General features: G+C 41.9%; 1 protein-coding gene and 1 pseudogene across 1 annotated transcript in view; one reads left to right on the top strand and one right to left on the bottom strand.

Moving 5' to 3' along the window:
• The window catches only part of FNDC1 (fibronectin type III domain containing 1), an 80,925-nt gene that overhangs the window by 963 nt on the left and 64,721 nt on the right, over positions 1–15,241 (top strand). The window lies entirely within an intron of this gene.
• On the bottom strand, positions 6,260–7,213 carry LOC147654837 (uncharacterized; annotated as a pseudogene).

Here is a 15,241-nt window from a genome sequence, read left to right as displayed (position 1 = left end):
GCACTGGAAAAAGAGGCCTAAGAGTTGTATATTGTGAAGTACGTTTCACACACTTCCATGAAACCCTCAAATATTTAATCCCTAAACACATTTATCATCAGTAGTTCCTACTGCTTCAGAGATTGCAAAAAACAAAGCTGCCTAATTGCGTTTGTAATACCCACAGAAGTCAGTAACAGAAGGGATAAAAACTGACATCTTAATTTCCACCACCTCTCTTCACCATCACCTAGTTTACCTAATTTCTCACATACTTGTCCTCAAGATATTTTATTTTTTATTTTTTTAATCTGTTGTGTTCGGTAAACTGAAAGCAGTAGGTAAAGGATCTGTTCACTGTGCAGTCTCACGAGGCAGAGATGTACGCAATAAGTGAGCTCCCCGACATGGCATTTTGCTGCCACTCCTGATGGCTGCAGGAGCATGTTCAGGGGTACGAGGGCTCTCAGAATGCAGCTCTTGTCGGGACTTGCAGTCATTTCCATGTGCTGGTGGGAGGAAGTTTAAATTACCGAAATTCCTAACTATGAGTTGTATTCTCTAGAGCTCAGAGTGGGGGTTGCCTTCCAGCGGGAGAATTGTGTTTTGTGTAATAGATTCATTACCTCAAATGTGTACAAAATGTACCAGAGGTATAATAATTAATGTTATCAGGGTGCATTAAAATGAAAGGAAGCAGAGATCCCTGATCTGCAGAATTTATAGATTCAGCAAAATTCAGGCTGGGTTCTGAGCTGACCTTGAGGAGTTTAGCATCTCACTGAAATGGAATAGTAGATGAATGCCTATTCATATTTTACTATCTGTTTGCAAATTGCCTGGTAAATTACCTATTAATCAGTGCTCTCTTTCTGTTTCCATTGCTCTTTCCTTTTTCTTCCACCTTCTTTTCTTCAATCCTCTCTCTTACTCTCTTTTTATTCTCCTGGAACTTAATTAAAACTTCAAAATTTATGGACTAGTAGTGCTTTCAAGTATTTATGTTTTCTTCAAATTTCAAAGCTTTCATTAGTCTCACAAGCGTAACAGATGTTATAACAGTTTCATTTAATGCAAATGGTAAAATTCCTTGCAATAACTAAATAAATCATGATCAGTTTCACAGGTAAGCTGTCCTTGGGTGCTAGGAAGAGCTGGGAGAGCATAACAGGGTTTTCCCTTCGGGCTCAGCTGTGAGGCTCTTAGGCTCCTCCAGTCTGCTAATGAACATGTCCTGACATTTTAAACTGTTATTAGAATATGTAACATTTTTAAGTATGTGGTATTGAGACTGACTACTGCTTGAGCTGCTGTGTGCCAAAAGTGCTATTTTTCATTAGGTTTTTACTTAGGGTGGAATTGATATCTTTGACCTTTCTAAGTAATTTCTAAGTAATTGTGAAAAGCTGTTTTTTCATTGAACCTTCATTACAGGCATGGGTTATTGGGAGGCAGAAGCCAGTGTAAAGAAGAAGGAAATTAGGATTTATTATTTTTATGACTAAAAAGAGTGATAAAAGCCTGCTCTTAGTTAGTATGTTTTCTTACTGAAGTGCAAAGTAAGAGTACTTAGAGTAGCAAGTAAATAGTTAAATTTCAGGCAGCACAGGCTTGCATGAGACTGATATACCATTTGCATCCCTTCTGAAGTTTCAAAATAATAAATGTGTGCTATAGTGCTTTCTTCTGTCGATAACTGCTGTATGGATGGCTTAAAACCAGCCTTGAATCAATTCTGGATTGACACACAGGCTGGGAATAAGCTCGCAAAAACAATACAACACTGCCAACCACTCAATGACAGCACAAACAGCTTTGAGAACTAGCACAATGTGGAAGCAGAACACAGTTCCCTGCAGTACAGATCTTGGCCCCAGGACCAGCCCACTATGTCTCCAGGACCATCCTGCAGCAGTATAGCATCAAAAAACTAAATTCCCTGCTTGGCCATTTATTAAGGTGCTGTTAGATCTTCTATTACTTTTACTGCTACTTAAAGAGGAGACCCTGCTCTCACCAACCTACACACATCTCTGCACTCCCAGCTCTTGCTCCCCTCTTCCCCCTTCGCTGGTTCCATTTTACTGTACAGTGAGTCAATTCAGGCCACTAATCTGGCAGAAAACAAATTCAGCAATAAAAAAAGAGAAATAGTTTTACAGCAGATTAGTGACTTGGACCAGCGCATTATGTGATGAGTACCAGAGCATGATCTGGAAAGAAGTGAAGACAGTGGCCTGCAGCAGAAGTCTCTACTCTGGGGAGCAGGATCCCTTCTTTTGAAGGCAGCAGGCCTGTTTTGATGAGTTCAGCTGTTAACACATAAGCCCAAGAACACACTACAGCATGTGAAGTACAGGAAGGGAATAAATTCTGTTTGCTTGGCTGTCCTTTCAGAGGTGCCTACAGTACTACAGGTCATGTTGTGACCATATACACACAGTAAATATCAGGACTGTTAATTGTTTTGAAATCCTCTAATTAATATCTGTGAGGTAGACTGGGTAAAATAAGCACACAGCCCCTCAGCATGCACCATGTTCAAAAGTGATCCACATCAAAATGTGTACTCTCCCATTGGAGGTTGCTCTTGGGGCGGTATGGGTGTATTTCATTTTCCACATTTCCTCCAGGGCAGGCTCCCTATCGGCCTACTCACAGCATTGTCCACAAAATTGGATTAATTACCTGATGTGCAACAAGCCAATAATTACACACTCAAAAGAGGTGCCCTACTTTAACTGATAAAAGGTATGTCCTGCCTTGAAGGTGGACATCAACTCTGAAAAGGGTGTGTCCTATTAAAAACATTGTACTATTCTAGGTAAGTATCATCTGTTTTATTTGAAAGGTGGCCAGTTTAGGGCTAGGCAGTCTCATAGAAAGCAGTTATTCATTGTATTCTAGTGCATATGATCCTAAATGGAGAAGGGGCTCATCTATATCACCAACACCATCATTTCATTCCACAGAAGTGCAAATCCTGTTGGATGCTATGAAAGGCAGGGAATAGGATAAAATCCTTTCCTTCTCTGTGAATCGATCCAGTGGCAGTGTCCTTCAGTGTAGCTGTGACACTGCATGTGATTTAAGCTAGTGGGATTGAAATTTTTTTTTGTGTTCTCATGGAATGCATCTGAGCATTTCCAAGCATTTCTGTGTAGAGAAGATGCATATTTGGAAAGGAAATTTAATGAAAATGGATGTCAGCAGCTAAATTTGAATTTTTTGTATTTTGCAAACTAGCTGTTGTGATACAGAGCATGGTAAGCAATTAAAGCTCATTGTCTGTAAATAGGACTAATATTTTGTTTCCGACTTCATATGATTGTTGTGAAGCTGCATAAGTGAAAAGAATATTGAGTTCCTGAATGCAGACTTTGGTTAAGTGTATACTTAGTTTTCTGTGACAATCGGCACAAAATAATAATAATGAAGCAGAATAATTGTCTTGCAAAAAGCATATGAAAAGTAAAAGTGAGGTGCTTTGGGTGCTGTTGGGAAAAAAATGGGGAACATAAGTAGTTCAGGAATTAAGGTAAAGCTTCTCTGCATGGGAATCGATTGTTTCTCCTTGTTCTGCCCTCATCACTCCTGCTGTACCTGAAATCTATTCAGAGTCACGGAGCAGCCAGTTACTGCTCACCTCTCTGTGACCTGTGCAGTCAAAAGCTGCCTTTTTGGTGCAAAAGAAAACAGCTCTTCCAGAAGCACACACTGCTGAGGCCAGTGCTTATGTTGGGAAATGCGGATTTCTCCCACCTCCTGTCAGTCTTTACTGTTTTGTTTAAGCATTGTCTCCTCCTGAGTGTTCTCATTTCCAAACTGCTGGGAACATGAGTCTCCATAGAGCAAAGTACTTAGCAGTAGACCTGGTTAGAAGCTTTACAGATGGAAATCAAAGGGAGATTTGTGTTCATTAATTTCGGACTCCTGTAGTCTTAGCAGAATGTGACAGCAGTCCCAGAAACAGCAAATCACAATGAGTCTGGCAGTCTCCTGAGAAATGGGAAATGCAGGGTAGGACCTGCTTTCCCAGGTTCCAGCAAGAATCTAATGGGAATCTACTAGTAAAAGGGATCATGTTGCAGGAGTCCAGTGGTCTGGTAGCAGTGCCAGCACTGCTCAGGCTCTGCAGAGATGGAGGCACCAGGTGCACTGTCAGTGTTTCCTGGTGTGCCTTTGGGTTGTGCATGTACTGAGGATTGGAAGTCAGGGTACTGGGAGCTGGACATTAGGGACTAGTCTCTGGGATTAGGTGCTCATAGAAACAAAGACTAGCAGAGAAGGAATAAAAAAAAACATTATGGACTGAAACAAGATTCTTTATTTCAGTGCAGTACAAAGAAATGTGAGTTACTTTGCTTTTAATGAAAGTACCGAAACTAAAAAATGAAGCAGATAAAATGCATTTGTGTAGTACTAGGAATCCTTGGATATCAAAGCAGTGAGAAATGATAGCTATTATGCTGCAGCTTTCAAATAAATATTTACATATCTTTAAACTAATGCACTACTACCTTGATTTATGTTATATCACTGGTAACTTAGTTTCCAGCAGTATAGGTTACTACCACTGAAAATACTGTCTTAGCCATCAGTATTTCAGCTAGTGATTTATGTTTAAAATGCATTGGTACAGAAGTAACAGTCTGTAGCAAGCTGGCTCTCCAAAACCCCAGCAAAATCAGTCAGTCTCTTTTTTCTTCCAAAAGAATAAATTAGATCCATTTTGTTAATTACCTTGACCTTTGGTTATGTATAGTAATACTGTAAATAGTGGGCCCACTTCACAATCAAGTAGAATGAACTCATTGAATTAAGGTAATGAGAAAGTATTGTTGAAAGAGAAAAAAGGATTGCTACACTCCCATCCTGCAGCACCAAACACAATGGCTGCTCAGGATTGGGCTTTTTCAATTATAGAACTGTTTTTCAGCTTGAATCAGGACAGGTCATCTGTTTTCCTCTTAAATGTAGATGATTTGCATTTTCAAAGGTACCAAAGCAGATTGACACAGTGGTTTGCAGCCATCAATAGCCCCATTTACTGATTCAGGGACGCTTTTTTAATAAATAAGCATTAATTACACAGGTATTGCTGTAAACCAAGCCCATTGTCCAAATGAAGCACATCTCTTACCTAATTAAAAGTTTGTAATAAAAATCTGTTTTTATAATGGATCTGAATAGCTGCTGTGCAAGTTATTAAAATTGTGTGTCTTCCTGCTCACACTTTGTACCAACACAAAAAAAATGAATAAACATGCAGTAAAATGTAGCACCATTTAGAAAATAATGTGTAAAAAAAAAAGGTAGGTATTTCCTAGTGCTGTGCTGGGACATCTTGCTTCCTTTGGTGGGGAGGAAGATAAATGGCTTCCCTCTCTTGGAAGTGTTCAAAGAAAATCAACAGATAACTTTCACAGGTGAGAGTGGGGAAGATGTGGTCCTTTTTTGTGTTCATCGTCTTCTCCCAAACTGTAGTGAATAAAGACTGAATAAGACTGCTGTTCTGCTATAAATTATGGGATTGGCTGCTTTTTCAAGGCAAAGTCAATGAGTGTCTCCTAAGATCATGTTGAAAAAGAATGTCTTTATTAAAGTGTTTGTGCAGTATGTATGCATGTGTCATGATTTTCAAACAGCCTTTCCAGAGCAGCATTCCCCATGGCTGCAGTTGTTAATGCTGCTGAGCTGTCCTTTTCTCTTGATCTGGAAGTGATGAGCTTTAGCCACAGCACAAGCTAAAAGCTCCCCCCTGTGGCACCACAAATTTTATTGTGCAAGGATCACACTTTGCTTTGAGGGATTCATAAGCAAGAGCTCTGAACTTTGAGAAAGTACTTGAGCCTATGCTGGAATGATTTGGATACAGCTCATCCTCCTGAGCAGACCTCTGCATCAGGGCAGGTAAGCCCAGGGGTTTGCTTGTGGAGCTGGGTCTAGCTTAAGTTCATCTGAGTAGAGGTGAGGTGACAGACTAGGGAAGCATGAGTGAAGGAGGATGTGTGCCACATCATTATTTAATTGTATTTTCTTTTTAAACAGTAAAATCTTGTAGACCTGCAAGCCTTAATTTTATTTCCTCTGCCATATTTGTATCCATTGGATTTGTGTTAAGTTTCCCCACAAAAGTGAGAACAAAACCAGGTCATTCATCTTTCACAGCCCTTGTCCTATCATAAATATTCTAAGTAGTGCACTTTGTGTTCAGGTATATCTAAGAGAAAAATAATTTACTGGCCATACATAGACGCTCACCTGATCATCACTATCTGCTGCCTTCTCCCAGTAAAAAGGGAGCAGTTCTTGAGCTGAGTGATGGCAGCCATCCTGGGTAAAGAGATGTGTTTAATTTGATGTTTTATTTTGCTGTGTGAGGGTAGCATAGGTTTCAGTACATTTTATGTTCTGTTTCACAGCATCTTCTCTTGACAGCAGTGGATGTGGAACTTTGAAAGTTGGATTACAGACAGAAGTAACATATAATGATCCAAACCGTGATCCTCCTAAGCAAGATACGGTGGCCAGCTCTTTCCATTTGTGCTGACAGATTTTCATGCCTCATTCCACATGGAAGGTAGATTTGACTATTACAAATCATTAGAGCATTTTTCTTAAAGAGAGAAATTGTCATTTGCTCTCCAATAGGACTAATAGATGAAAGTGTTACCTTATTCTTATAATCTCTGTCCTTGGTATTGGTGAGTGACTTTAAAATTTCTTAAAATACACTCTTAGATGACTTTACAATAAGAGAACAGGATCTTGATGTCTTTCCATATGGCTTTTCCTTCCAACCTCTTTCACTGGGGTTATTTGGGAACATTTCTCATCTCTAGTTCCATCAGGACTAGAACAGTGTCTTGTTAAGTTTGAGCTGCTGGGTATTAAAGACTGAAAAATTGTGCCAGAAGGAGCTGGAATGCTCTTCTGTCTTTACTTATGGCTATACATAAATTACAGATTGTGTTTCTGTTGCCTGCCTTACTTCAGAGACACTTCACTGTGGCTAGCAGTAGTTGCTGTAGTTTAGATGGGAAAAAAAGATATTGATGTGACTTTGGCTTGATGTGGGATCTCTAGATCAGGTTTTAAAATCTGTGCCTGAGGTTCTTCAGTAACTTTAAGAGATTTCAGGAATGGATGCTTTGTCCTCTTGGTTAGCACAAGTTAGTGAGAAGCCTCTTTTCAGAGGGTGCTTTTCAAACAAAAACACCTTCTTGGGCCATCACCCTGTTTCTTCCTGTTCTTTCACAACTTCCCAGAGTCCCCCAATGATTCAGCCTGTGGTTATGATCAGGCTAGTTTTGATTTGTGTGTGCTCACTGCCACTACTGAGAAGAGAGAGAAAACTGCTTGAAGCATGAAGTTTATTTTATAACATGACATTTTATATCAAGTGAAGAAAATAGAATCTTACATGATAAAAGTACTTGATACCTTTTAAAAAACACTATGATGCTTTTTAAGACCATTGTTTTTGATGCTTTGTGGAAGAACAATGGATTCTCCTGAAGAATCAGGCATTTTTCTATTTTAATAGTATTGTCTTGAAAGCTCTCGTTTTAACTTGACTCGGAGTGTTGTCGCTCCCTGCACTTTAGTCATTCACCAGAAGATGGGGCTTAAGGTATATTGTCAGTGAACTAGAACTGAAGGAATTTCACGAAGTCCTTTGGATTGGAGAGTTTGAAATGTGTATTCTCTCCTCCCTGTTTTGCAGTGGAAATCCTGGATCAGCATGCCAGCTCCTCAGGCCGTAGCACCTCACGGTCAGGAATCTTAGTGGTCCCAGACTGTCTGGTACCAGCACAATCTAATTAAGCCAAAATATCATCACCTAAGACACATCAAATAACAGAGTCATTGTACCAAAAATGAGAATCATTGTGCCCCTGGAGATGCTAGTGCTGTTCTTTGGGATTACTGTGAAACTAATGAATGGAGAGAGAGGAGTGTTTGCCTCATGTGTCTGCCCCAGTCCCAGCAGGCACCACTGTTGCAGAATGGTAGAACAGTTTGGTTTGGAAGGGTCCTTAGAGATCACCCAGTTACAGCTCCCATGCTATAGGCAGGAACACCTTCCACTAGACCAGGCTGCTCAAAGTCCTGCCCAACCTGGCCTTGACTTGTGTCCCTATGGGCCAGAAGCTGGTCAGCTTGATTCCTCTGTGGGAGTTTGCAATGCTGGGCCCCACACACCCCTTGGCAGGCTTGGGCTCATGTGAGCTCTCGGGGAAGACTCTGGCACCCAAACCACTGCTGCCGTGATGTGGAGTTAACTTGTCAGCTGCAATCATTGCACTGCAGTATCATGAAGCCTTCTGGACAGCAGGGACCCAAACCCCACAGTGCCTCAGGGACAAGTGTATCTGATGTTGAACCTGAGTCAATTCTCTGCGAGGATGTGTCAGAGAAGTAGGGGTACATAAGGGTGTCTCCAGTGCCATGTATTACTAGGATGCTGAACACCAATGGGCTGCATGAAAAGGAGCATTCTCAGGGCTTTCTGCTTATATACACACATTGCTTAAATCCAGTCTGGATCATGCTAGGTCATGCTTATTTCCATAACTAGAAGCTGGGTAGATTTGCTTAGCTTCTTTATGGATATACTCAGGATTAAGACTTCATACTGAATAGTACTTGACTAAAAACATAGCAGCTTCCTTAGCTTTTCCTTTTTAGCTCTAATTTGGGAGGAAGTATAGCTACCTTCTCTGCATGATGCAGGGAGTGTTTGACTCCAAGTGGCCTTTGTTCATGCTCTTTTATGGGTCAGAAAGATACAGTTTGCGTCCAGTTATCTTTGCTGGAAGTCCATGTAGATCCTTTTCCTGGATGATATGGATGGGATGAGATTTTGGTGTCTTGCCCTTACGTGAGCTTTCTACTGGAACTGTTTGACCAGAGTAGCTGCTCTCTGTAGTGGCAACTCACATCACAACACCAGAAATGTCTTTTTTGGGTGAAACCAAAGTTTCAGCTAGATCCTGTCTTTGTCAGTCTTTGGGAATGGCCAAAGGCTGATGCCTAGGGAAGAGGATAAGAATAGAGCAAATGTTTAGCAATTGTTCCCTATAGTACTTCTCTGATCAGCAGTGATTTCCAGCTGACGGTTTCATTGAACTAGAGATGATGCCTTTATGTTCAACTGCCCTTTTAGAGACTTGGAACAATTCTAGTGAGAAGTTTTCCCAGGCCCTTTTTGTCCTAAGGTTAGATTCCCACCACCTCAACTGAGAAGCTGTAATGGACCCACTGGAAATCACTTCAGTGTTGAATGTAACAGATTCCCTTGGTTAGCCATCTAGGTGCTGGCAACACTGATCAGTGAAGATTTAGTTCCTTCAGTTTTAAACCATTCCAATGAATGGTACAAAATCATTTGCTCAAGATAGCAAAACCCAAGAGGGGTAGCAAAATTTTTGACCTATTGAACCAGAATGTGTGGTTCAGTGTCTCATGAAGAATAAATGAAAAATCATTTTCTGCCTATTCTATTTCAAAACAATAGCCTTATCTCTACTTCAATTACTTGTCCTTTTTGAACAGTGAAGATAAGTTCTGATGGGTATTCAAAACATTAATCTCTCTCCTATCTTGAAAAACAATCAATAGGCTCAAAGCACTACTGGCACCTAGCAGAAGCTAACCACAACTGAGAGTGAGGTTAACAAGGAAAATCCACTTGCTCAGGAAGTTTTTGAGACAAATCTGAAACACAGTGTTCCTGTCTGGCAACAAAGAACAAAATCAGTGTTTTTCTTAGCTCTTAAAATGCGTTTAAATGCCAGCATTCTCATGGGGAAAATTGGTTTCTGAAAAGAATTTGCATCAAAATTATCTTTGTACCCACTTCTTTAGAAAAATAGTTGATTGTCATTTATTTTCATAATCACTCTGCCAAGTATCCCAAGTATGAGGAAATACTGAATTCTGCATCTGACTTGCAGCAGCAGATTTTCTCCAGACAGCCTCATTGCCCAGAAAATGGATGCCTGTTCCCCTTGCAGTGTGGCTTGGATGGGGTGCTGCCAGAGTCCAGCAGGGATGGAGGTCTGGTTCTTCTGGGTGTCATACAGAAGGAGGAAAGAGACTAACTCTGCCAAGACATACAGACAGAAAAAGGAAAGGCATACAAGAGCAAGGCACCAGAGACTGCTGAGAAATGACCATGTTGTGGTGAGGGGTTTTCAAAGACTAGATTACCTGGAAGTATGAATGCAAAGTGAATTAGTTAAATTTAATCTGTCTGTCATTCAGCTGTTCTTATTCATAGTGAAGATGACCTGGTTGATGCTATTAAACCAGTTTCACTTCACAATTTTAATTACTTCCACTGGATTTTTTTATTTTTTTTTTTAGTTTTTCATGGTAGACAGATCATGATACTGTTCTCTTTTCCAAGCTTGGACTGGAAGAAGGAAGGATAGAAGGAAGGGAAACAATTCTTCTTAAGGTCAGAAATGAGAGAACTGAGTACCTTGTAAAAGAGATGAGGCTTGAGCAGAGATAGATCAGCCCTTCAGAGCAATTTGTGACTTGCAGAAAATCTACACAGGAGAAAGCAGGGCAGCATCAAAGGCTGCATGTTGACAGAAGCTGAGAATAGTCACCTAGGGAATGTCTCAAAGGTAAAAAGAGAAGCCTTTGATGAGGTATAGCTAGTGGGTGCTAAGAAGCAAGAGGATGAGAATAGAGAGCTAAGAAAATGATTGGGAGTAATGCTCTTAAGGGAGTGGGTGCAAGAGAGGACGGAACTGGAAAGGAGAAGGGCTGTGGAAGGATATGAGAAGACATGACAGATTTTAGAGGGGCTGAAGAGGGTAAGAAAGCTGTGACATAAAAACAGTCACATCCAGAGGACAGCATAAATGAAAGATGATATCCAGGAAAAGGGTGGAGGGGACTTAGAGGAATCTGGTATTGACCACTCAAACACAGAGGGCAGTGCTAAAGCAGATATCAACATCACAGCCTAGCGGCCCAGTGAGGGAGTAGTCCGTGTCAAAGGTGAGATCCATTCCAGTGGATTAATTTCTGTATGAAATATAGGTCATAGCTGTGGGGGAAATCAAAATGAAAGAAAGATGCCAGATAATCAGATGGGCACCAGTGTGGAGGAAAGAGTTAGTGAGGCTGTGGTTAAAAGGTTGAAAGGTGATGACCTCCAAGTTGTGACCTCCAAGAGAGGTCATCCAAGAGTTATCATGGCACAGCAGTGTCAGGATGGGACATGTAGAGAAATTGGATGAAGTGGTAATAATGGGAAGAGGGTGAGAAAGAGCAGGGAGGTGCTGGAATTATTGATGATGAAAAGAAAAACCCATCAACTTCTTTCTTTTCATCAACTTTTTATCCCTGGAATAATTAATTACTAAGAAAAATGTGGCAAAGAAAAGGAAGGAGTACAGTGACCTCAAGAATGAAGAAATGGTGAGATGCTATTTGAGGATAAGGAATGAAAAGTTAATAAAGAGGGAGGAAATATCATTAGGCAAAGGAAAACTGAGGGAAGACAAAACAATAGTGCTGGAGAGGACAGGGAGGCAGGTGCAATTGGAAAGACCATTTGAAAATGCTACTTGTACTCCAGGGTTCTTACAATTCTGAACAGAGGGGGAGTGACTTCTGTGACTTAGAGGTGACTCTAGCAGTTGCAATGTGTTCAAACCACGACTATTCCTGTGAAAGGCTGAGTTCCCTCCTCCTCTGTGGTACCTGAATCCCAGCAGTCCATAATCCACAGTCCCATGCCACATGTCTCAAATAAAAATATCTTGTCCCTGAAGTAAAGAGAGAACTTCATCAATGTAAAGCTTAATGATAGTACACCCTGAATGACACAAATACCCCAGAAGAGCTTTTCCCTGTGCTGTGTTTCCAAACTGGTGTTTCAAGTATGCAGAGCCACCATGCATTGAGAAAAACTTCCTTCTGAGGCAGCAGCAAGAGAGCTGCTCACAGCATGGTAGTGTCATATTCAGCAGAGCATCCTCTGTGCCTGGGACATGGGCACAGCTGGCCTGGTTTGGTAGTGTCTTCCAGCCCCATTGGGCAGCCCCAGGTGTGCCCAGGGGCAGTTCTGCCCTCTGAGCTGCCCCCGTGAGATCAGCCAGGCAACACTGGGCCACTCTGGGGGCATCCATCTCAGGGAAACCTTCAGGTGATAAGCCCTAGGAGCCAAATATCAACATCCTGCTGCTGAGCTCAGGAGCAGGAGCAGCCGGCTCTTGTAGGGTGGCAGCCAGGGCTGCACATGGATCTGGCCTTCCTCATGGCCCTGGTGACAGGAAGACCATTCATGAAGAAATTAGGCACAACCCTTCAAAGTTTTGAGGGTCTGCTTGTGCAATGACAGCATTGTTTCCAGTCACCAGGCTGACATGAAGATTTAGGCAAGGGAGCTGCTCAGCAGGAGGGCCCTTTCTGAAGAAGAAGAGGAAGCACAAACATCTCAGTGCTGCTGTAGTCTTGCTTGGAGCATGTGAGGAACCTGTTGGGCTTTGGCTAATTCCTGTACACAAAACAAGCGGGAAGGAGGGATGCCTTGGCCAGGATTCCCCATCAAAGATAGCCTGAAATAGCCTGCTCTGTGCATGGGCCAGAGTATTTAATAGGATTGATTTTATTATTTGATTTTATGCTCATCAAGGAACATTTTGCAAAGCTGTTTGAGAAACCCTGACTTGAAAATATACATAACATTGGGGAGGGGTGTGGTGAATAATATTTTGGGGATGATTTATTGACCTCAGAAAGTTCATTTATTCTTCTTTTCTATTTAATTAATGAGAAGTCATGTCTGTCCCACACTTTTTCAATTATCTGTTTCAGATCTGCAACGACAAATAACTCCAAATATTTTAAGTCTATGCAAGTCACCCTAAAGGTTGAAAATCCTTTATCTTTCTTCCAAATATCATAGATACACCCACAGTTAATTTCAGGTCTTAAATACCACAGATGCAAAGTCACCTGACTCTGCAGATCACCATCTGCACTTCAGCATGTTTTCAGGGTTCTGTTACTGAGGGGTAACATGACCTCAGCAATGTGACTGACAGTAAATTCATAAGGTCATGCTGTGGAGCAACTGGAAGAATTAGTCTTGACTAGTGAGATGCCTCTCTGCCTTGTAGCTGTCAAAATCAAACACTAGTTTGAAATTCATTGCACTGGGTGCCTGCCAGAAAATGCAGTGCAATGCAGTTTATTTGAATTCCAAGTATTGTGAGCAGGGCTGAAGCTGGAGTAAACAATATCCCTAAAAAAACACTGTGAGAGCAAAGCAGCTGTAGTTATTAAGGAAACAGTAAGCCTAAGCCGTTGATCAATCCTAGTTCTTTCCTTGCCAAATAGAGCCATAACAATAGCCATCTCTTTTAACAGAAGGATCTCAGAGAACACATTTCCTCTACTGCTGTAAAATTAGAGTTGTCTTCTCCCTCCTAAGTTTCCAGTGAGAAGTTCCTCCATGAGTTTCATGGAGGGGCCTATCAGGAATGGGCTGTCACTTGCTCTTAGTGGTGGGGCAAGAGGAGTGTTAGGGCAAAAAAGCTTGGACAACTTTGTTAATTAGTGGAGTTTATGTGGGCCCAGCAGATATTTATTAGTTGGGAGATTAATCCTCTGAGGCTCTCAAATTCACAAAGCACATGCTCTTACAATCCTGTGATTGCTGAGTGTGGTTAAAGCTTTTTCCCCACGGGACCAGATCTCCCCATCTCTGTCTCTTTCCCCATCCCAGTCACCCTCCTTGGGCCAGCAGCACGAGCGTCCCTGCAATCACTGCCCTTAGGTGTGATTCTCATCAGATGTGGTCTCATAAGGCCGAGGTCTCATCAGACAAAGAGGAGCAGTAAGGGCAGCCCCTCCTGGACTATGTCTTTAATGTTCCTAGTTTCTGTCAGAGTAGCTGACTGCTGTAGGTCTTAAGAAGAGGAGGGTGAAAATGGGGGTCTAGAAGTCCTAAACTCTTCGTCACGTAGACAGGCTGTGCTGCAGGGCCTGTCCATGCAACTCAGATGGCTACTACCCCCTGGAGTTGTCACAAAAATCTGTTTATTTTGACAAAATGGCAAAGATCGGGGTTTTGTGTAGAGCCTCAAACTCACCAAGTCTCTATTGGAAGCTTTTTTTACCCTATTTCTCAAAGTTACTACCATCTGCCATGTGGGGGTACAAGCACCATGCAGGATGCTTAGAATCGCTCCACATGCCTTTCCAGTTCAGTGCTCTTCCACTGTGGAGGGCTCAGGACAGAGGCATGAGGCATGTTTTGGAAGCAGCCCCGATTGTGTTTAATTTGGAAGAACCCGTGGTAAGAGTGGCCAAGCTGACCCACCTTTTATTAGACTGCTGATTGCCATGATGAAGCTTTCAGGACTCAACACTTCATTGTGCTGACTGAGCTTTAGCAGCTGAAATAGCCTTGGATGTGGACAGACAGTGTTGCATCTCTGATGGCACCCATCATCAAAGCCTGTGTCAATCAGTCTCTCCCCTGACAGTTCCCAGGGTGTAAACACTGAAGTCCAGGCATCACACTGGCAGAGATCCCATACCACTGGAGACTGCGTGCTTCAGGCAGTTAATGGCACCCAGGTTTGACATGCTTCCGGCCTGTCCACCTTGCTTCTCATTAGGTTGTCATTTCTGGGTTTTGTGACACCAGGCAGGAACACAGGGAACTTGTTCTTGAGGCTTTAAATACAAATTTTGCAAGGGCTTTCATAGATAACTCTTATATTCTGCTATTTTAATGCTGACTAGTTGCAGTGTTGAAAGGTGTTTGGCAAGGCAGCAATGGCTGAGTTATATCAACTCAGTCTCACCAAGAGATGAGGACTGGCATGGCATGACATGACATGACATGACATGGCATTATTACATTCACTGTTCTGACAGAACTGCATGGTAGAATAACATAGCTATCTCCATATTCATAAACACTCAAGGAAAATAGTAATTTGCTCCAGAAGCTGAAGCAGTTTAATGGAGAGCAGCGGCATTACTGCCACCCTCTACTGTGGTACATAATGTGGTAAGGAGTGGGAGAATGACAGGTGTAGCTTCTGTGAGAAGCTGCTAGAAGCTTCCCCTTGTGTGTTAGAGCCAATGCCAACCAGCTGGAGAACAGATCAGCCAGTGGTCTAGGTTGAACCCACGAGTGACAGTGGCAGCACCTCCAGGATGACATATTTAAGAAGGGGAAAAAATTGCACAACAGCAGCTTCAGCCAGAGAAACGA

Source organism: Cyanistes caeruleus, chromosome 2 (assembly GCF_971803275.1).
Source record: "Cyanistes caeruleus chromosome 2, bCyaCae1.hap1.1, whole genome shotgun sequence".
NCBI lineage: Eukaryota > Metazoa > Chordata > Aves > Passeriformes > Paridae > Cyanistes > Cyanistes caeruleus.
The sequence above is the reverse complement of the archived record's forward strand: the minus strand, read 5'-3'. Positions and strand labels throughout refer to the sequence as shown.